Source organism: Meles meles, chromosome X (genome assembly GCF_922984935.1).
Source record: "Meles meles chromosome X, mMelMel3.1 paternal haplotype, whole genome shotgun sequence".
Lineage (NCBI taxonomy): Eukaryota > Metazoa > Chordata > Mammalia > Carnivora > Mustelidae > Meles > Meles meles.
In genome coordinates this window covers 127,390,404-127,411,745 of record NC_060087.1, presented here as the reverse complement: position 1 = coordinate 127,411,745, position 21,342 = coordinate 127,390,404, and positions in this window count along the sequence as shown.

Here is a 21,342-nt window from a genome sequence, read left to right as displayed (position 1 = left end):
ATGCTCTTTGAGGCTGCACAGAAGGAAGTGTTGTTTCAAGGGAGAAAAGGACCATGTTGGTGGCAGGGCCACAATTCAGGAAGAGGTCCACTGCTCCAGAAATCACAGAGAGGAGAGGGAAAAGTCTGATAGGCAGGGGGTGAGTGATCTTCTGGTGCTCAGAGGAATATGGTGGGCAGAATTCTAAGGTGGGCTCCAAGATTCCTCCCTCCACTCTTCATGCCCTGAGTAAGACCCCTGGAGTATGGGCACAACCAGGGAAGAGGATGGATGTCACTTGGGTGTTTAGGCTACATTATATGGAAAAGATGATGGGATTTTGCAGAAATAATTAAAGCCCGTAATAAGTTTGATTTGAGTTAATCAAAATGGAGACTAGCCTGGATGGTCCTGACCTAATCCGGCAAGTTCTTTAAAAAGTCTAGAGGAGAGACTTCCTCTCCTGTTGGACTTGACCGAGCAAGTTAACATGAGTTCTACAGACACAAGGAAGTAAGCTCTGCCAACAAGCTGAGGGGGGTCAGAAAGACTAGTTTGGAAGTTGTTGATCTTGTCAACGTGGTGACGATGATGAGGAAGGAGTTCAGATGGTCATGAAGTAAAAGAGCACTTCATAGTGCACTTGAGCTAGAGAGTGCCTCAGAGGGTACCCAGTTCAAGACAAATCTCATGCTGAGAGTTTGTCCAGCCACGATGAAGCAAGGACAGTGGGCTGTCAATTTGGTCTTCGGAGTGGAAAAGCTAATTTTTATATTAAAATAAATACAGAATTTAAGCAGACTATAGTGCAAACTTCCAAAAGTTTTTTTTAATTTCTTTTCAGCATAACACAATTCATTGTTTTTGCACCATACCCAGTGCTCCATGCAATACGTGCCCTCCTTAATACCCACAACCTGTCACCCCAACTTCCCACCCCCCGCCCCTTCAAGACCCTCAGATTGTTTTTCAGAGTCCATAGTCTCTCATGGTTCATCTCAACTTCCAATTTATCTCAACTCCCATATTCTCTCCATCTCCCTATATCCCCCATGTTATTTGTTATGCTCCACAAATAAGTGAAACCATATGATACTTGATTCCCTCTGCTTGACTTACTTCACTCAGCATAATCTCCTCCAGTCCCGTCCATGTTCTACAGAAGTTGGGTATTCATCCTTTCTGATGGAGGCATGATACTTCATCGTGTATATGGACCACATCTTCCTTATTCATTCACCCGTTGAAGGGAATCTTGCCTCTTGCCACAGTGGCGACCATAGCCATTGCTTCTATAAACATTGGGGTACAGATGGCTCTTCTTTTCACTACATCTGTATCTTTGGGGTAAATACCCAGTCGTGCAATTGCAGGGTCATAGGGAAGCTCTATTTTTAATTTCTTCAGGAATCTCCACACTGTTCTCCAAAGTGGCTGCACCAACTTGCATTCCCACCAACAGTGTAAGAGGGTTCCCCCTTCTCCACATCCTCTCCAACACATGTTGTTTCCTGTCTTGCTAATTTTGGCCCTTCTAACTGGTGTAAGGTGGTATCTCAATGAGGTTTTATTTTGAATCTCCCTGATGGCTAGTGATGATGAACATTTCTTCATGTGTCTGATAGTCATTTGTATGTCTTCATTGGAGAAGTGTTTGTTCATGTCTTCTGTCCATTTTTTTTTTTTTTTTTTTTACAACAAAACAATGTTTATTGGGCTTTTTAAAAAAGGAAAACATTGTCAGTGTTTAGATATGTGTGTAGATCTAGAAGTATCTACATACCTTATAAATATGTATACACACACACACACACACACACACACATGCATGCACATTATATTTCTATATGTGTTTTTTTTTTTTAAGATTTTATTTATTATTTATTTGACAGATAGAGATCACAAGTAGGCAGAGAGGCAGGCAGAGAGAGAGGCAGGGAAGCAGGCTCGCTTCCAAGCAGGGAGCCCGATGTGGGGCTCGATCCCAGGACTCCAGGATCATGACCTGAGCTGAAGGCAGAGGGTTTAACCCACTGAGCCACTCAGGTGCCCCTCTATATGTGTTTTAAAGTATGTGCTCCTGGGACACCTGGGTAGGTCAGCTGGTTAAGCATTGGCTCTTGGTTTCAGTGCAGGATCATGGGATCAAGCCCTTAATCGGGCACAGCATGGAGTCTGCTTCTCTCTCTCTCTCTCCTTCTCCCTCTGCCCTTCCCTCTGCTCATACTCTCTCACTAAAATAAGTAAATAAATTTTTTTTTAAGGAGTTCAGCTCATTTTATTTATTTTTTCAGCGTAACAGTATTCATTCTTTTTGCACAACACCCAGTGTTCCATGCAAAACGTGCCCTCCCCATTACCCACCACCTGTTCCCCCAACCTCCCACCCCTGACCCTTCAAAACCCTCAGGTTGCCCCAACCTCCCACCCCTGACCCTTCAAAACCCTCAGGTTGTTTTTCAGAGTCCATAGTCTCTTATGGTTCGCTTCCCCTCCCCAATGTCCATAGCCCGCTCCCCCCTCCCCCAATCCCACCTCCCCGCAGCAACCCCCAGTTTGTTTTGTGAGATTAAGAGTCATTTATGGTTTGTCTCCCTCCCAATCCCATCTTGTTTCATTTATTCTTCTCCTATCTCCTACCCCCCCATGTTGCTTCTCCATGTCCTCATATCAGGGAGATCATATGATAGTTGTCTGTCCATTTTTTGATATGATTATCTGTTTTGTGCGTGTTGAGTTTGAGATGTTCTTTATAGATCCTGGATATCAACGTTTTGTCTGTACTGTCATTTGCAAATATCTTCTCCCATTCCATGGGTTGCCTCTTTGTTTTGTTGACTATTTCCTTTGCTGTGCAGAAGCTTTTGATCTTGATGAAGTCCCAAAAGTTCATTTTCGGTTTTGTTTCCTTTGCCTTTGGAGACATATCTTGAAAGAAGTTGCTGTGGCTGATATCGAAGAGGTTACTGCCTATGTTCTCCTCTAGGAGTCTGATGGATTCCTGTCTCACATTGAGGTCTTTTATCCATTTTGAGTTTATCTTTGTGTATGGTGTAAGAGAATGGTCAAGTTTCATTCTTCTACATATAGCTGTCCAGTTTTCCCAGCACCATTTATTGAAGAGACTGTCTTTTTTCCATTGTATTTTTTTTCCTGTTTTGTCGAAGATTATTTGACCTTAGAGTTGAGGGTCCATATCTGGGCTCTCTACTCTGTTCCATTGGTCTATGTGTCTGTTTTTATGCCAGTACCATGCTGTCTTGGTGATCACAGCTTTGTAATAAAGCTTGAAATCAGGTAACATGATGCCGCCAGTTTTGTTTTTGTTTCTCAACATTTCCTTAGCAATTCGGGGTCTTTTCTGATTCCATACAAATTTTAGGATTATTTGCTCCAGCTCTTTGAAAAATACCGGTGGAATTTTGATCGGAATGGCATTAAAAGTATAGATTGCTCTAGGCAGTATAGACATTTTAACAATGTTTATTCTTCCAATCCAAGAGCATGGAACGGTCTTCCATCTTTTTGTGTCTTCTTCAATTTCTTTCGTGAATGTTCTGTAGTTCCTCGAGTACAGATCCTTTACCTCTTTGGTTGGGTTTATGCCCAGGTATCTTATGGTTCTTGGTGCTATAGTAAATGGAATCGATTCTCTAATTTGCCTTTCTGTATTTTCATTGTTAGTGTATAAGAAAGCCACTGATTTCTGTACATTGACTTTGTATCCTGCCACGTTACTGAATTGCTGTATGAGTTCTAGTAGTTTGGGGGTGGAGTCTTTGGGGTTTTCCATATAAAGAATCATGTCATCTGCAAAGAGAGAGAGTTTGACTTCTTCATTGCCAATCTGGATACCTTTTATTTCTCTTTGTTGTCTGATTGCCATTGCTAGGACTTCTAATACTGTGTTGAACAAGAGTGGTGAGAGTGGGCATCCTTGTCATCTTCCTGATCTCAACGGGAAGGCTGCAAGCTTTTTCCCATTGAGGATGATATTTGCTGTGGGTCTTTCATAGATAGATTTTATGAAGTTCAGGAATGTTCCCTCCATCCCTATACTTTGAAGCGTTTTCATCAGGAATGGATGCTGGATTTTGTCAAATGCTTTTCCTGCATCCATTGAGAGGACCATGTGGTTCTTCTCTCTTCTCTTATTGATCTGTTCTATCACATTGATTGATTTGCGAATGTTGAACCAACCTTGCAACCCAGGGATGAATCCCACCTGGTCATGGTGGATAATCTTTTTAATGTGCTGCTGGATCCTGTTTGCTAGGATCTTGTTGAGAATCTTAGCATCCATATTCATCAATGATATTGGTCTGAAATTCTCCTTTTTGGTAGGGTCTTTGCCTGGTTTGGGGATCAGGGTAATGCTGGCTTCATAAAAAGAGTCTGGAAGTTTCCTTCTGCTTCAATTTTTTGAAACAGCTTCAGGAGAATTGGTGTTATTTCTTCTATGAAAGTTTGGTAGAATTCCCCAGGGAATCTGTCAGGTCCTGGGCTCTTGTTTTTTGGGAGGTTTTTGATCAGTGCTTCAATCTCGTTACTAGATATCGGTCTATTCAGGTTTTCAATTTCTTCCTGGTTCAATTTTGGGAGTTTATAGTTTTCCAGGATGCATCCATTTCATCTAGGTTGCTTAACTTATTCACATATAACTGTTGATAATTTTTTAAGGTTTATTTATTTATTTATTTGACACATAGGGATGACAAGTAGGCACAGAGGCAGGCAGAGAGAGAGAGAGAGAGAGAGAGAGAGAGGAAGAAGCAGGCTCCCCATGGAGCAGAGAGCCTGATGTGGGGCTCAATCCCAGGACCCTGGAATCATGACCCGAGCTGAAAGCAGAGGCTTAACCCAATGAACCACTCAGGTGCCCCTGATAATAATTTCTGATGATTGTTTCTACTTCCTTGGTGTTAGTTTTGATCTCTCCCTTTTCATTCATAATTTTATTAATTTGAGCTTTCTCTCTTTTCTTTTGGATTAGTGTGGTCAATGGTTTATCGATCTTATTGATTCTTTCAAAAAACCAGCTTCTAGTTTCATTGATCGTTTCTACTGTGTTTCTAGTTTCTACCTCATTGATCTCTGCTCTAATCTTGATTATTTCCCTTCTTATGTGTGGAGTTGGTTTAATTTCTTGTTGATTCTCCAGTTCTTTAAGGTGTAGAGAAAACTGGTGTATTCTGGATTTTTCAATTTTTTTGAGGGAGTCTTGGATGGCTATGTATTTCCCCTTTAGGACCACCTTTGCTGTATCCCATAGGTTTTGGACAAAAGTTTCTTCATTCTCATTGGTTTCCATGAATTGTTTAAGTTCTTCTTTTGCTCTCCTGGTTGATCCAACCATTCTTAAGCAAGGTGGTCTTTAGCTTCCATGTATTTGAGTTCCTTCCAAACTTTTCCTTGTGATTGAGCTCCAGTTTCAAATCATTGTGATCTGAGAATATGCAGGGAATTAATCTCAGTCTTTTGGTATCGGTTGAGTCCTGATTTGTGACCTAGTATGTGGTCTATTCTAGAGAAGGTTCCATGTGCACTTGAAAAGAATGAGTATTCTGTTGTTATAGGGTGGAATGTTCTGTATATATCTATGAGGTCCATCTGGTATAATGTGTCATTCAATGCTCTTGTTTCTTTATTGATTTTCTGCTTGGATGATCTGTCTATTACTGAGAGTGGCGTGCTAAGATCTCCTACTATTAATGTATTCATATCAACATGACTCTATCTTGATTAATAGTTTTCTTATGTAATTGGCTGCTCCCATAATGGGGGCATAGATATTTATAATTGTTAGACTCATCTTGGTGGATAGACCCTTTAAGAATTATGTAGTGTCCTTCTGTATCTCTGACTACAGTCTTTAGTTTAAAATCTAATTTATCTGATATGAGAATCGCTACCCGGCCTTCTTTTGAGGCATGTTGGCATGAAAGATTCTTCTCCATCCCTTCACTTTCAGTCTGGGTGTATCCTTATGTTCAAAATGGGTCTCTTGTAGACAACATATGGATGGGTCCTGTCGTTTTATCCAATCTGCAACCCTGTGTCTTTGTATGGGTGCATTTAGGCCATTCACATTGAGAGTGATTATTTTTTTTTTAAAGATTTTATTCATTTATTTGAAAGACAGAAATTACAAGTAGGCAGAGAGAGAGAGGAGGAAGCAGGCTCCCTGCTGAGCAGAGAGCCCGATGCGGGGCTCGATCCCAGGACCCTGGGATCATGACCTGAGCCAAAGGCAGAGGCTTTAACCCACTGAGCCACCCAGGTGCCCCGAGAGTGATTATTGATAGATACATTTTTATTGACATCGTGTTAACTTTGAGGTCTTTCTTTCTGTATATTGTCTCTATATTTCTGTTCAATGATATTCTTAGGATTTTTCCTCTTTTATAGAACCCCCTTAATATTTCCTGCAGTGTTGGCTTGGTGGTTGCATATTCTTTTAAGTCTTGCCGGTCTTGGAAACTCTATCTCTCCATCCATTTTGAATGTCAGTCTTGCTGGGTAAAGTATTCTTGGCTGTATGTTATTCTCATTTAGTGCCCTGAATATATCTTGACAACCCTTTCTGTCTTGCCAGATTTCTGTGGACAGGTCTGACCTTATTCTGATGGGCTTTCCTCTGTACATAAGGAGCTTCTTTGTCCTAGCTGCCTTCAAGAGGGCCTGCCTACAATTACAATTCTTCATTCTTGCTATTAGGTGTCTCAAGGACTTTTGAGAATCTATAATCTTGGGGGGATACCATTCTGCTTCTAGTACCTGAACGTTGGTTCCATTCACGAGATTGGGAAAATTTTCATGGACAACTTGTTCCACTGTATCTTCTAGACATCTTTTTTTCTCCTCCCCTTCAGGGATTCCAATAATTCTGACATTGGAACTTTTCATGGCATCATTTATTTCCCTGATTGTGTTTTCATGGCTTCTAAGCTGTTTGTTCCAGGCTTCCTCCTGATCCTTTCTCTCTATCTATTTGTCATCCAGATCACTAATTCTATCTTCTGTCTCAGTTACCTTAGCTTTTAGAGAATTTAGATTAGATTGGAACTCATTGAGAGTTTTGTGAACATCATCCCTGGTGGCTTTCAGTTCTGCCCTAATCAATTCCTTTTGGTCATCCATGTCTTTCTCCAACTTAGCTATTGCCTGGATAATTGTTAGCCTGAATTCCCTTTCCAACATATTGTCTATGTTGATAGCCATTAGCTCTGTTGCAGAAGGCCCATCCTCTGAATTTTTCTTCTGTTGGGCATTCCTCCTCCTAGTCATTTTGGTTAGAGATGGCTGAATGGATGTAGATGGATGTATTGATCATGGTGCAGTCAAGGTTCACCCTGGAACGCTTCTGAGCAATCAGGAGTCCCCACCCAAATGAACGAAAAAAGAAAGAGACAGAAAAGTAAAAGAAAAAAAAAAAGAGAAAAAGAGAGAAAGAGAGAGACAGGAAAAAAAAGAAAAATAAAGAGAAGGCTCATCCCAAATGTGCCCCAAGGTAAGATTTATGATGTATGCAAACAAAAACAGACAACAAAAGGACTGATTTTTATCATGACAGTATATGACAAGAGAAAAAAAATATATATAAAAGCAAAAAAAAAAAAAAAAAAGAACCTCGTCAAAAAGAACCCCAAGTAAAAGATTTATATACTATCAGGACAAACACAAATACGCAGAAACACTGATGGAAGGAAAAGATGGGAGAGTGGTTATAAATTCTCATTGTGGGCGAGGAAGGTTATTTTGATTCTTCCTGGATGTATCTTGATATTTTTGTTAAAGGATTCAACTTTCCTAAGATAAAGGGGGATTAAAAATTGGTTTACCTATAGGGTTAGCATTGACTGGGGAAAGGGGATTACCTTGAAGTTTAACTCTGTATGAATGTTAAAAAATAAAAATAAAAAAGAATAAACAGAACTCAACTCAACTAAACTAAACTAAAATTTAAAAAAATTAAAAAATAGAAAAGCAAATGAAAAACACAGGTATGTCTATCAAAAAGTTCAGGTTAAAAGGTTATTATGGAATTTGATGTACTGGACATCTCACTGTGATGGTAAATAGGTTAAAAAATTATCTATAAAAAATGAACCAGAATAGTGGGAACGAATTAAAAATAAAAGTTGTATCTATGAAGTAGTGGTGGTTGTTCTCTTATCGTCTTTTTATTTCTTTTTTTTTTTCCCCCTTGTTGGTTTTCTGGGGGAGGGGCCTGCCAAGTGGGTTTTCAGTCAATGATGTTCCCTGAGTTAAGTCCTCCCACCCCCCTCAAGGGAGTGGGCCCTGAGTTAAGTCCTCCCAACCCCCTCAAGGGAGTGGGCTCTGAGGAAACCGGTTTTTCAGGCTTTTGTTCTCTGGAGGTTTTTATGTTTGTTCCTTTGTTTTCTCTCAATTTGACAGCTTTTGATGGTTTTTGGAGGTTTAGAGGAAAGCAAACTGCACCCAGGCCTCCCTCTCAGAGAGAAGCCTCAGTGTGTTCCCCTCTGGGTGCTGCAGAGCACATTAAATTCCCCCTTGGCTGCTGGCAGAGCACGTTCCAAGTCGCGGTCCCTGGGGACACAGGAACTCATGCTTGTACCCAAAACCACAACAGCGGAGGCTGTCTGGGCAGCTCTGGACCGACAGAGAGGTCCCAAGCAGGGATCGCACACTGAGATTTTCCCGCTGGCCTGGGCTGGGAGTACCTGGTCTTTCAGGGTCTGAGAGCGCTGGGCTGGCACCTGCACGCACCTCTCTTAGGGGAGGGCATGGGGCGCAACTCAGATTCTGATAGCACGGCATGGCATGACACTTGGGTGGGAACTGGAAAAAGGCTGTACTTCTGCCAGCTGGCGAGGCTCCCAGCCCCTCACGGGAGCCGGACCCCACTCTCGGGTGCACTGGCAGCTCAGGGATCAAGACCTGGTTTCTTTGCCACACTCTCTCTGGCTCAGTGCCTGGGGTGGCTGTCCTGGGTCCGGGGACTTAAGCGCCTGTCCCTAACCACCCTGATTCCCACAATTCCCCCCGGCGATCCTTTGCTCTTTTTGAGTGCTTTCAACCAGACTGCAAGTTAATGCTGGTCCCCAGACACAGGGCACTCTCATATTGGGGTATTACTTTCCAATGGGTCGCCTCTCGTGGTTCCCTCCCCCTTTTGTTTATCTTCCGATATCAGTCCGATGTTCCCACTCTGCTTTACCTGCCCACTGGTGTCTTCTGCCCTTGTAGAGATCCAGACATGTATAATTCTGACCTCAGGCTGATTTCATGGGTGATCGGAGTTCTTTGGTAGGTAATCAGCTCACTTTAGGGTACAGGTTGAAACGGCACCTCCTCCTACTTCCCCGCCATCTTGTCTCTCCTATCCAAAAGTTTTAGTATAAAGCAGGGACCTAAAAGAAAGTGTCTACTTTCAGACATTCTCCTAGGTGATGCCTCAGACTTTGGGGGAGGATGGTCAGGAGAGGAAGGTTCCATCCAGAGAAAAAACAGCCTAGGTCCCATATTAGTCTCTATGTCAGAGACTGCATGCCAAGCCCTTGTCCTTATTCCCACTGAGCATCAAGCAAAGGTGTTGTACCCAACACCTTTGGGTGTCTCATTGTACCCAAAGGACACTGAGGCACAGAGAAGGAATAGTCACAGGGAGTTCATGCAAAGGTCAGATAAAACCCCCTGTTTCCTCTTTGCCCTCCACTAAAGGTTATAGTCTTTTTTTTTTTTTTTTTAGGATTGTATGTATTTATTTTAGAGAAAGAGAGAGAGAGTGCGTGAGCATGAGTGGGAAGGGCAGAGGGATAGGGAGAAAGAATCTGAAGCAGACTTGTCTCTGAGTACAGAGTCCAGTGTGGGGCTTGATCCCACAACTGTGAGATCATGACCTGAGCTGAAACCAAGTGTCAGATGCTCAACTGACTCTGCCACCCAGGTGCATCTAAAAGCTATATTCTAAGAAAGAACTGGCATATCTTAACTCATAAAGGGGTACAATTTGCCCTTGACAGTTGGTTAGAAATTATAATTGTTTTGTGGATTACTATTTCTGTTGGTAACAGATTCCCCAGAGATTTTAGGAATATTCTGGGATCCAAAGAGAACACCGTGGCATCTAGATGAGAGCTCCCAAAGCCAAATGTCTGCTGGCTTGTGAATGACTTTTGACACCCAGTCAGACACAGGCTATGAGCCAAGAAATTCAACTATATGTAAAGATCCACTCTACCAATGCCAGACACTGGGTTGGAGAGAGCTAGGAGATGGGGTACAGCCCCAGCCCAAGGAGCTTTGGTTGGAGAAATGATTCTTAATCCTGCCTGCAGATCTGAATCAGCTGGAGAGTTTTAGAAACTATACTCTTGAGGGTTTGGGGGATGGGAAAGCAATACCCAGACCAACTAAATCAGAATTTCTGGTAAGATATTAAGTTCAGCCAAGGCTGAGATGCCCTTTGTCAGAGGGCAGGAGATCAGCCCAGCCCTAAGTCCAGAGCCAGAGTCGAGGCCCCCTATCCAGCCAGGAAAGCTAGAGCTGGGCCTGGGTGACAACAGGAAACTGGCAGTACCTGGGATCCCCCTTATAGGAGCTGGCTCTTCCTGGGGGAATGGTGGACATTGCTTAGGATGGGTCTGGTGCTTGTCACAGGACTGGTTCAGTGAGTTGAGGCCAAGACTTGTGTTTTTTTGTCTGTGGGCTTCTGCGCAAACTGGTCCCAGCCTACTGTCCTGCCAATATTTTAGCCCAACTAAGTCTTGCGGGGATGAGGGGTGTCTTCTTTTAAAGATTGATTTATTTATTTGAGGGAGAGAGAGAGAGAGAGGGAGCCAAATGGGAGGGCAGGGGGACAGGAAGAGAGAAAAGTCAAGCAGACCCTGAGCTGAGCTTGGACCCTGACATAGGACTGGATCCCAGGACCCACAGATCGTGAACTGAGCTGAAATCAAGAGCCAGAAGCCCAACTGACTATGCCACCCAGGTGCCCCAAAGAGTGTCTTTAAATGAACTTCTGTGAGGGAAGCTTCCTTCCTGGTCCCTCGGTTTTAGTCTGTCCCCAGAGTCCGGAATTTTGGGAGAATCTCCCCTCACCACCATCATCCTCTGCCCGGGTCCAGCCCCACATTAGATAATGTTTCCAAAGAGGGGCAACAGGCCTTCTCTTGGGATTTCCCTCATTCTCGGGCCTGCTGTAAGGCCTTTTGTATTTAGGAAATGACAAGAAATTCAAGTGAATTGTGGTTTGAACTAGGAAGTTCCTGGAGAGTTACACAAAGGTGAAAGGGAATCCCTTCCCTGGGGGAAGTCTGCTCTGAGATCAGATTCTTGTGGGATGTTTTCTCTGGAGCACTAGAAATACCATTGGAGCCTGTTCCCTCTTGGCTCTCAAAATCTTCCCTCCCCCATTCTCAGTAAGGTGGGGAGGAGGCAGGACGGAGTCACAGAAGTAGAAAGATGGGGCATGGGGCGCCTGGGTGGCTCAGTGGATTAAGCTGCTGCCTTTGGCTCAGGTCATGATCTCAGGGTCCTGGGATTGAGCCCCGCATCAGGCTCTCTGCTCCGCAGGGAGCCTGCTTCCTCCTCTCTCTCTCCGTGCCTCTCTGCCTACTTGTGATCTCTTTCTCTGTCAAGTAAATTAAAAAAAAAACAAAAAAAAAAACAAAAAAAAAACACCTTAAAAATATATATATAAAAAAAAGAAAGATGGGGCATGCAGGTCATTTCCTGGCCCCCACTTACCTCAATTGACATACTAGGTCCTATTACTGGTAGTCCCAGCACAGTCCCAGGTCATGATCTACTTGTCACTAATGACAGTTACCCAGGGTCCTGAGAACCTGTGTCCATGTCAAATGCATACACCTGAAATTTACGGGCCAACTGCCCCTTCAACAAATAACACAGATCCCTTTTCCATCACAGCTAGAGGTTTGAGGATAGTATTTCCTTTTCTAAAAAAGGGGGGATAGGGGGACAAAATAGCCTACCCAAGCCCAAAATGTATTTTTTGGAGGAGCTGACACACTAAACTCATTCTCTGTGCAAAGCATGAGGATTGGTGCCCTCCCAGTCCTCTGCATGGCCCATGCTGCCAACTGCCTGCACACTGTGGACGTGCCCCCGCCAGCAGAGCAATCTTGCCGAGACCCTCATGGCTGTACCACCTTTCGAGGATGCAGACCTCTGGCCTTGATAATGGTCCTGCATCAGGGAGATTATCTGGGTGCAATAGGGCCCGCAGAGTTGCCAAGAGGAGATGTCCAATGAGAAACACCGGTCTTTATGACATCTTGCTCCTCTCTGGGAAGCAGCGAGAAGGCTGAGATTATGAAGCCCATTTTGCAGAGAAAGAAAGGGGGGCACAGAAGGGCTAAACTCTAAAATTCTGCCTCAAAGCCCAGTGCAGCTGCTCCCCAGGATTGCCCCGCTTCCTTTCTGAACCTGGGCTCACAGGTCGGAGACCAGAGGAGGGGCGCGACCACCCTGCCCAGGCTTCTGAGAGAACTGATATTAAGACTGACCCAATGCCTGACCAATTAGCATAATCCCAGCACTTTCACTTTGAAAAAATGTCATTCTGCCCCTTTCTTCCTGTTCTTCTCTGCACGTGGGTATAATTTAACCCAGGTATGATTCTAATTCGTGGCATCAGGTTTTTGAGAGAAGTGGAAAACAACTTGGTTTGCTTGAGAATGAGTTTATCATCCATTTACCTCTATCAACTCAGATGAAATATTCTTTCGTTATCTCATAAGGAAAACGTTCATATTTACCGAAACTGTAGGCGTCACATTTTGGAAAGGATTTGGAATTCTTAGGGATGACATTACGGCCACCAGTTTTGACGAAATGTAGCTGTGTTGATGTTGGACTATCAATAAGCCGTGTCAAAATATCCTACCAAGCTGGATGCAGTTCATTTGTTCCTGAAAATTCCAGCAATTGTTAATGCTGTGTTCACTTACAAGTGTCTGTGAGTGCCATATGATGTCTTAGCATTGCCCTTTTTCACTTTGTGTGGCCAAAGAAATTTCCAGATACCTGAGACCACCTCTTTCATGGCGTAGAAAATGTTTAACATTTTGAGGCAAATAATTCTAAAACATGCTGTGTTCTTCTGTCTTAGTAAAATGGGTATGCTGAAGATAACTTAACCTTTTCCTGATGCCTTCAAATCATATATTGAACTAAATTATGGGGTCTGCTGTCCTCCCAGGCCAAGTGGCTGCATGCTCTTGCAGTAAATGGCCCCCATCAACTGTTTGAAGTTTGTAGGCTAATTCGAGAATTTCCTCTTCCCTCAGCACTTGCTACAGTTACCACTTTCTACTTCGTTACCTTTTTTTTTTTTTTGGTGCTGTTTACCAGGGACCTGGATAACTAAACATTTGATGATTTTCTCTGAAATGGGCTTTGAACAATGGGCCAAGGATATCTCTTATCAAATGAGTCAGCTTAGTGAGAGTTCTGTATATTCCAGAACCTCAGTTTTAAAGCTGTTGAGGTAAGTAAGAGCACCGAGTATGTATTATAATTCAAAAGGGGTGCGAACAAGGGACTCAGGGCTGGAACGTCTGTAAGCAGAATAATCTACATCTCCAAAATGAGATTTTCATAAAAATTTTATTTTGCATTTTTAAATAATTCAATGCATTGGCAGTATGGTTAATGCCTCTAGGAGAGAAACCAACACACCAGCTCAGCCAATATCATTTTTACAGAGACATCATGTTGGAAAACAACAAAATCACATTAGAATGTTTGTACACAGAGTTACTGTACCGAGAACAAAGCACCAACAAAATGCTTGTGTGCCACACATTTGAAATGCAAAGCCACACAGGCAGATAAAGTTTTATACATATGAAGCACAATGAAACCAGTTTTAGCAACCAGGTACCATTTCATTCCTTGCTTGATGTTAAGGACAGTGACCTTGGTCTATACAGAACATCTGAATTCTGACGAGACGAGCATGCTTACGAACAGTGACAGTTCGTGCATCTGCAACGAGTGTGACTATTATTGGAGATCTGCACTCAAGAAAAAGTGGTTCAAAAGACTCATTAGATCATGGTAAAGCAAAGGGGGCACTTCATGAATTTTCCATGGCATTTCAATGGCCACCTGGGCTGCCACCACTGTGGAAAAAGGTCTCCCACTAGGGGTAGGGCCTTTTCTTCTCAGGATCCAGGCCAGACTATTTCTGATGGTTCTTCTTGTCCACTGACAGGGAGGAAGCCCAGGCTAGGACACTGGCTCCAGGGATTTGAGCTGCAGCTTGGGGGCAAGCTCAGTATAATCCGTAGAGCTCAGCTCAGTTTAGGTGGCCTCTATCTTCCCTCCCATGTGTCTTGACCTATGGTTTTCTCTTGGAAACTCAGTTGGATTGGAACAGAGCCTCTTCCCTCACGAAGGCCAGTGAATCCATGTAGTGGAACCATAATGTTATGATAAAAGTTCCCAAAAGGAAAGGAGTTTTCATTTCAAACCACTGCCTTCTTACAGCCTAGTGGCCATGGCCTCCTGGAACTGCAAAAGAATGTTTTTCAAGAAGGAAAAGCTAAAATCCAGCAAGGGACATGGCAAGCCAAACATGTTGCACATGTGCACGCACACATACACACACACAGATGACATGTTCTATTTGTGCAGTTATGGCTTGCTACAATGGTCCCGGGTCATGGTGTTGGCCAGCCCTCCCCCCACCCACAACACACACACAATAAAGCTTATGATGACAACTGAATTCCCATTTGTATCCTGGTTACTCAATACATATTTTCCGTGACACTTAAATATACAAAGTTTCTGTTTACAATATACATGAAAATGTCTTCTCTTTTGAAGAACAAGGGAAAGGTTTATAGAGTCACATCTTCATTTACATCATGTTGGGATTATCTTTCTGGTTCTTATATACAGGCTAATGAGAAAGCTAGGAAATACTTCACACGAGCACACAATACATGAATATGTGTCCTAAGTACAAAGCAAACACACACTGTAGACCAGGCAGACACCCCCGGCAACTCTCAGGGGTATTTTTCAAGTCTCAGTCAAGTGGCTTACTGGAAAAACAGGTGGAGTCGTTTGTTAAACTGCATCAGGTCTCAGAGGATATTATAAAAGTGCCCCGCTGCAAGAAGTACCTCTGTCTTATCCTTTGTCAATGTGGGGCATGGGAGGGTCCAATGAACATGTAGTGTTCCTCTTTGAAATCCCATCAAAGTTTGTTTGGATCTTGATTTCATTCCTGGCCTACAGAGCAATCTAATGCAGATTTACCAAAGACTCCAGATTTCAATAGTTAAATGAAGAGAAAGACACAGAGAGGAAGAGAGGAGAGAGACAGACAGACAGAGAGGGAAGAGGACAGAGAAACAGTACAATCAAAATATTTCTTCAGTCAATAATAATAAACAGCTTCAAAAAAACTAAAAGAAAAGGAAAACTAAAAAAAGAAAAACGAATGTAAAAAAATTCTTGATGGAAAGATTTTGAGAAATTTCTAGAACAGAAATTTGTTCTTCATTTTTATAATGGTTAGAGCAACATCTGAAGATGTTTGCCTTTGCCAGGCCTCCAACTAAAGTTCATTGCAAATTCCTGAATGTAAACTGTCTCATCTGCCTGCAACCACTCCACTTGCTCCAAAATCATGTCGTAAAGGTCAAAATAGTGCTCCACAAAGTTCAACAATTGGACAAATGGATTCAACAGACTAATATTTCTAATTTCATGGTTTCACAATACAATATGCCTTTCCAGGTGGTATGTTTTAAATTAGAACACATCTATTTTTATTAATCTGTTATGTCTTAAAAGCATGAACAAATACAATTCAAAAGCTCATGTTTAACTCAACTATTCATTTGTTTAGAGAGCGAAAGAGCCCGAGCAGGAAAGCGACAGCCAGAGCCAAAGCAAGTGAGTGAGGGTGAGAGAGAGACGGAGAATAGGTCACAACCACAGCCACAACCACAACCACAAAACCAGAAATGAAACCAGACTTTTCTTTGGAGGATCTGAAGGGAATGTCCCTCAACTAACCAAGTGTGTCAAGGGGAAGCGTTTTAGGGATCTACTGATTCTGAGGAGCATTATGAGCATGGTATTGAAACTGGGCTCACTTGTATATTAATTTTATCTGAAGACAACATGATATCAGTCTCCAGAATAAAAAAACAGCAATTCGTAGAACTGAATAAATGTGTGGGATTTCATCTCAGACATTTCTCTTTCTAGAATATCCAGAGTCTTGAATCATCCAGGAAGAAAACTATTTGACAAATTGTCTTGAGACAGAATCTATCTCATTTGTAATATTTGTGGGTTAATATGATTGATTAAGGAGGATGGTTTTGAAATAGGCAATCACCAGATGATGATGAACGTCTTTCTCACTCTCTGTATCCATGCAAACTGGTCCATTGTCTACAGGGACTCCAAGTCCCTGTGTGAGTGCAATGTCAATTAGACTAGCCCCAGATGTTACCATTCTTCAGTAGGACAAATGTTGCCCGAATACCATGAGGGGACAGAAGACCCCTGCCACCCTGTTAGTGTACTGGCCACAGAAGGAACCACAAGGGTAAAAGAGAGAAAGGCCAGAAAGAAAGAGTAGGATATGGGTCTCCTTCAGGGCTAACATTCGACCATGGGCATGGGCTCAGGCAGAACATGAAAATATTTAAAGAATAATAAGATTGTAGGGCAAGTTCTTCAACCTTTATAGATACAGATCTCTTATTCACTGCAGAAGATGCACAGGACCAAGAGAATGGGTCCTTTGAGACTTTCTAGTCTACTCTCAGGATGATTTATAATGAGGAGGCCTAGGAAAAAAAGTTGCGCATATGTGCGCATGCACACACGTGTGTGTTTGTGTGTGTGTGTGTTTAATGAAAACCTCACTCTCTTAAAAAAAAGTATACTGAGATTTATGCCTTCTTGTTAGTGACTCTGGTTTTCCTTATATTGAGTATAAAAGGGAATTATTTTGGTTTGGATGATCAGTTCTGAGTATTAGTCATGTAATTGATACGGGACACATTCTGGTTTGAATTCAGAACTAGGACAGTAAGTAGACACTTTTAACTAAAAACACATGTTAAACATGTAACTTTGATCTCTGATAACTAAAGTAAAAATTTTCTGAACAACAAGAAGGAGGTGGGAGAAATACTGAGTTTCCATATCACAAGAAAACACAATGCATTTTGGTTTGTGCTATTCTCCATAGAGGCCCTAATGTTTCCTAACTACACAGAGGTTGTCATCAGAAGGATGAAGAGTAAATAATTTATCCAAGTTACATTTACAAGTTAGAAATACCAGTTGGAAAATAAAAAGAAATACCAGTTTGACATTTACAAAATGATAATGATAAAAGAACACTCACCAATCCTATTTTCAACCAACTATGTGGGTTTTCTAAGAGCTGATCTCACTGCTGTTTTTCCTTTGAGATGTGATGACCCCCTCCCCACTCCCATTTGTCTGTGCTTTGGTCTCAAGAGGCCATTCTTTTTAGCTCTCCCGCTTAAAATCCATACATCTTGGGCCAAATTACAAACTACCTACATTCATAGAGGATCAATTCACATTTGAAAGTGATGAAACAGCTTGTCACACAAGTGTATGCATGTGTGCACAGCTCTATGTTTGCAAGTGTGTGTCCCCGTGAACATAAATGTGAAATCAGAACCCTCCTTGGATGGCTGCCTTCAGCAGTGTGTTGGAGCTGTCTTGCTTGGACTCCCAACTTTGTGTGCATCTCTTCCCAACTCTGTGAACTGTGACATCATAGTCAGTGGCTTGGCATCAGCCATGTTGGGGAGATTTACACTATGGAAATTGGCAAACCCTACAAGTAAGTCAGGTGCTTTCTATTCTTAGAGAGCTGGCTATTAAACATTTTACCAGTACCCCACTGGTTGCATGCCAGACTGACCAAAGGAGAAGCTCAATCTGGGCAACGCAGCACCAACTCAGCCTGTTTGGGGATCTCTCCAATTCTGCCCCCTGCCTGCAGGTCCTCCGCCTCTGAGTTCACAGAAGGCCGAAGCACCTGGGGTGTATTGGGCTACCGCTGTCACTCCTGGGTTCTCCTCTTAGAGATACTTCTCCTGTTTGGTAGCCCCGTGAGGGGTGTGGGCCGAAACCAAGTAGGTAAAGCATTTATAGTTCTTATTAAGCTCTGAATATGGCAGCTGGCTTCCTGCTGCACAGGCTGGAGAACAATGAGTCCCTCAGTAAAAACAAGCTACCCCTGGCTGGAAGCATCCACTGTGGCATTCCTCGCAGGTTTCCCCCAGCTGGTCTGCACGCTGCCACCACTCACCAGCAAGTGTTGGCGGCCACTGGGTTCGCCACCACAGCATGCTGCCAGGCGCCTGGGAGCAGGCTTCATTTGCTTCCCCCTTCCCTCCTCAAAGTCTAAGACAAAGCAAAAAGGTCACTGGCAAAGAGTTTGAAATTTTGAATGATTTTTATTAAACACCATTAGTCTACACTGCACAGTTAATGAAACAGCAAAGCTCCAATCTCTTAGAAGAACGATGATTGATCATGGATTGGAAAAGCAGTTCAGTTTCCCCTAACCCAATGTGAGCCTGATGAATAATTCATTAACATCTCATGTCAGAAGCAGAAAGGGGCAAGAACTGCAGCCTGGCCTGGAAGGACTTCCCTACCCTCCACCCCCCCACCACCCCATACCCCTCCGCCCTCCCCACAATGCAATTTTCTTTGAGTCGATGGATTACAGAGGAAAATGTGATGCTCTTGGTAAAGAGGGCTTCTAGATTTACAAGGAGGAGAATGGAAAGGGAATTACTTTTTCTTTCCCTGAAAATATCAGATGGTAGGATTAACGTCTGAGACCAGCCTATCCGATTAGCTTCCTGCCAGGGTAAATGCCAATTATCAATACACAGATGCCATCTCTGTTGTTGGAGTTTGCTAACACCAAAGAGAAAATGAATCAGGGTTTAATTATGAGAATAAGGCTGTGCGGGTGGAAATGACAAACAACGACAACAACAACAACAATAGCAACAACAACAACAACCATAACGACGAAGAGGAGTTTAGTTTGCCAGTTGCATAACCGAGCAGTGACAACTGGCTCAACAGCTGACCCCCACAGAATTGATTTGGGGGGCACTTAATCAACCCATTCATTTGATATTGTGTAGCTACACTGTCTCGCCACACAGTTTCTCAATGGGGATAGTGATGCTTCTCTAAGCAAGCAGTTCACTTGCCTTACTGAGTAGTCCTACCCAGCGATCCAGTTTGGTTCTTGCACCTGCCAGCTCACGCAGGTGAAGGTTATCATGTCTGTTAAGAAGTATGTGAGAGGGGAGCCCTCACAGCTCAATTGATTCTGCCTTCAAAAACGCTTTCCAACTTCATACTCCAACTTCAACCTCCAGGATGCAAATTTGAATAAAATGAACTCCGAATCAGACAGCTTTGGGAAAGATATGACAGAGCAAGTATCTTTCCAATGCATTTAGCGGCACAATGTCCAAATGCAAATCCGTATATTTGGAAACTCAACAAAACACATTTTAGCCAATGGTTTCCAATTTAGCAACTTGGTTATTGACTGAAGATTTGAAATTTTTTATGTCAACCTCAAGTCTTTTAAAAGTTAACAGCAGCTAATCTGCTTTCCCAATTATGTCATCCAAATATAAAACTACAAGTATTTTCCCAATGAGATTATTAAGTAATTAACAGTCTACAGGCTGGCTAACAACATGCTTATGGCTAAATTCTACCCCGAGGACCACACTAGTATACTCTTTTCAAATTAATTCTACCTACCAAACTCAGACAGTAATATGACAAAACCACTAAAAAATCCAAAGTTAATTAAAAATACAAAGCCCAGCCAACATCCTAATACGAACTTGTCAAACTCTCTGTGTTTGGAGCTTGGGTGACAAAGGAAGGCATAGTGGTGGCTGCCATCCTTCTGTGTACTTGCTTGGGTGGAGCTTCCCATTACTCTGTCCATTCCCCTATCTCTGTGTGCTCATTGAGATATGTCTCACCAAGTCTCCATCAAGCCTCCAAGTAGGATCTCTCACTGCCATCCACACATCCTACATCCCTCCCACAAACTGGTACACTGAAGAGATTTACTTGGAAAAATATCTCCATCCCTCACATAGGCACACAATGTGATGGATGCAGTGCCTAGAAAACAGCAACAATCCTTAATCATGAAACCAAAGACTGTCTCATCTCCGGGGATAGGAAGGCCATTCCTCTTCCATGTTTCATTGGCTTCTAAGCTGCTTTACAGATGAGTCTGCTAAATAATCAGGTGATGATCCTGGATTCAACTGTCAGATGTGATCATCGTGCTGCTGATTTGGCACAAGCTGTATGGTCAGCCACTGGAGGTGACATCAGGCAGCGGGATTCTCTGCTGCCTCCCTGTTGTATGTAAAGTAGATAAAAGGACTCACTGAAACTAGAACTACGGGTCTTTCATCCACGAGGCAAGATGCTGGTTTCTTTTGGAAACTGCCCCTAATGTTCAAGTGTCTAGTTTCTGGAGACTGAATTTCAAGAAGAATCTGCCCCTAAATCCGTGATGGTCTAGGATCATGGTTTAGATTGAACTTACAAGTCAAGTCAGTGGGCTTCATTATGCAGTAATAGTCAGGTGCTCTACCTGGTAAGCCATGGAAAAGTGAAGAGAGAACTTGAGTCACTACAAAGCCATCAGCTTAATTTTTATATGTGACACACACCTTAGGTGTTTGGAGTCTTTCATATTATCATTTTCCCCCTTTAAGAGGCTCAGAGAAGATTCTCTCCAGTTTCATTTGTCTGTGTGCACATCTGCATGTGTGTGTGTTGTTGCAAAGACTGCGAATGTAAAGCTCAACCACACCGGGAGCATAGATAGTGCTAGGTTCAGCTGCTGTGTCACCTGACCACATGGCCTCAGCCATTGGAGTACAACTTCCACAACTTCATTATAAAACAAAATGTCTTGAACTCAAAGATGACAAGAGCGGAGCTCGAGTCTGGCATTTTTGCAACTGGAAATGTATCTAACCTCAACGATGAGAGTGCAGGGTGATCCCTTGCTGTTTCTATCACAGACTTGCATGACTGGCTTTAAGAATCACACAAGTTTGCACCTTTCATGTGCATATGTCTATTATTTGTCTGGTCATCATTCAGTGATCAGAATTCAATAAACTCAACAGAATCAAGGCGACATGGAATCATATACCAGCAGGTAATCATAAAGAACTAACGTATGACAAGTGTTGACTACATGTGAGGGATTCTTCCGGTGAGATGGAACACCAAAGATGATATTTACATGGTGATGTT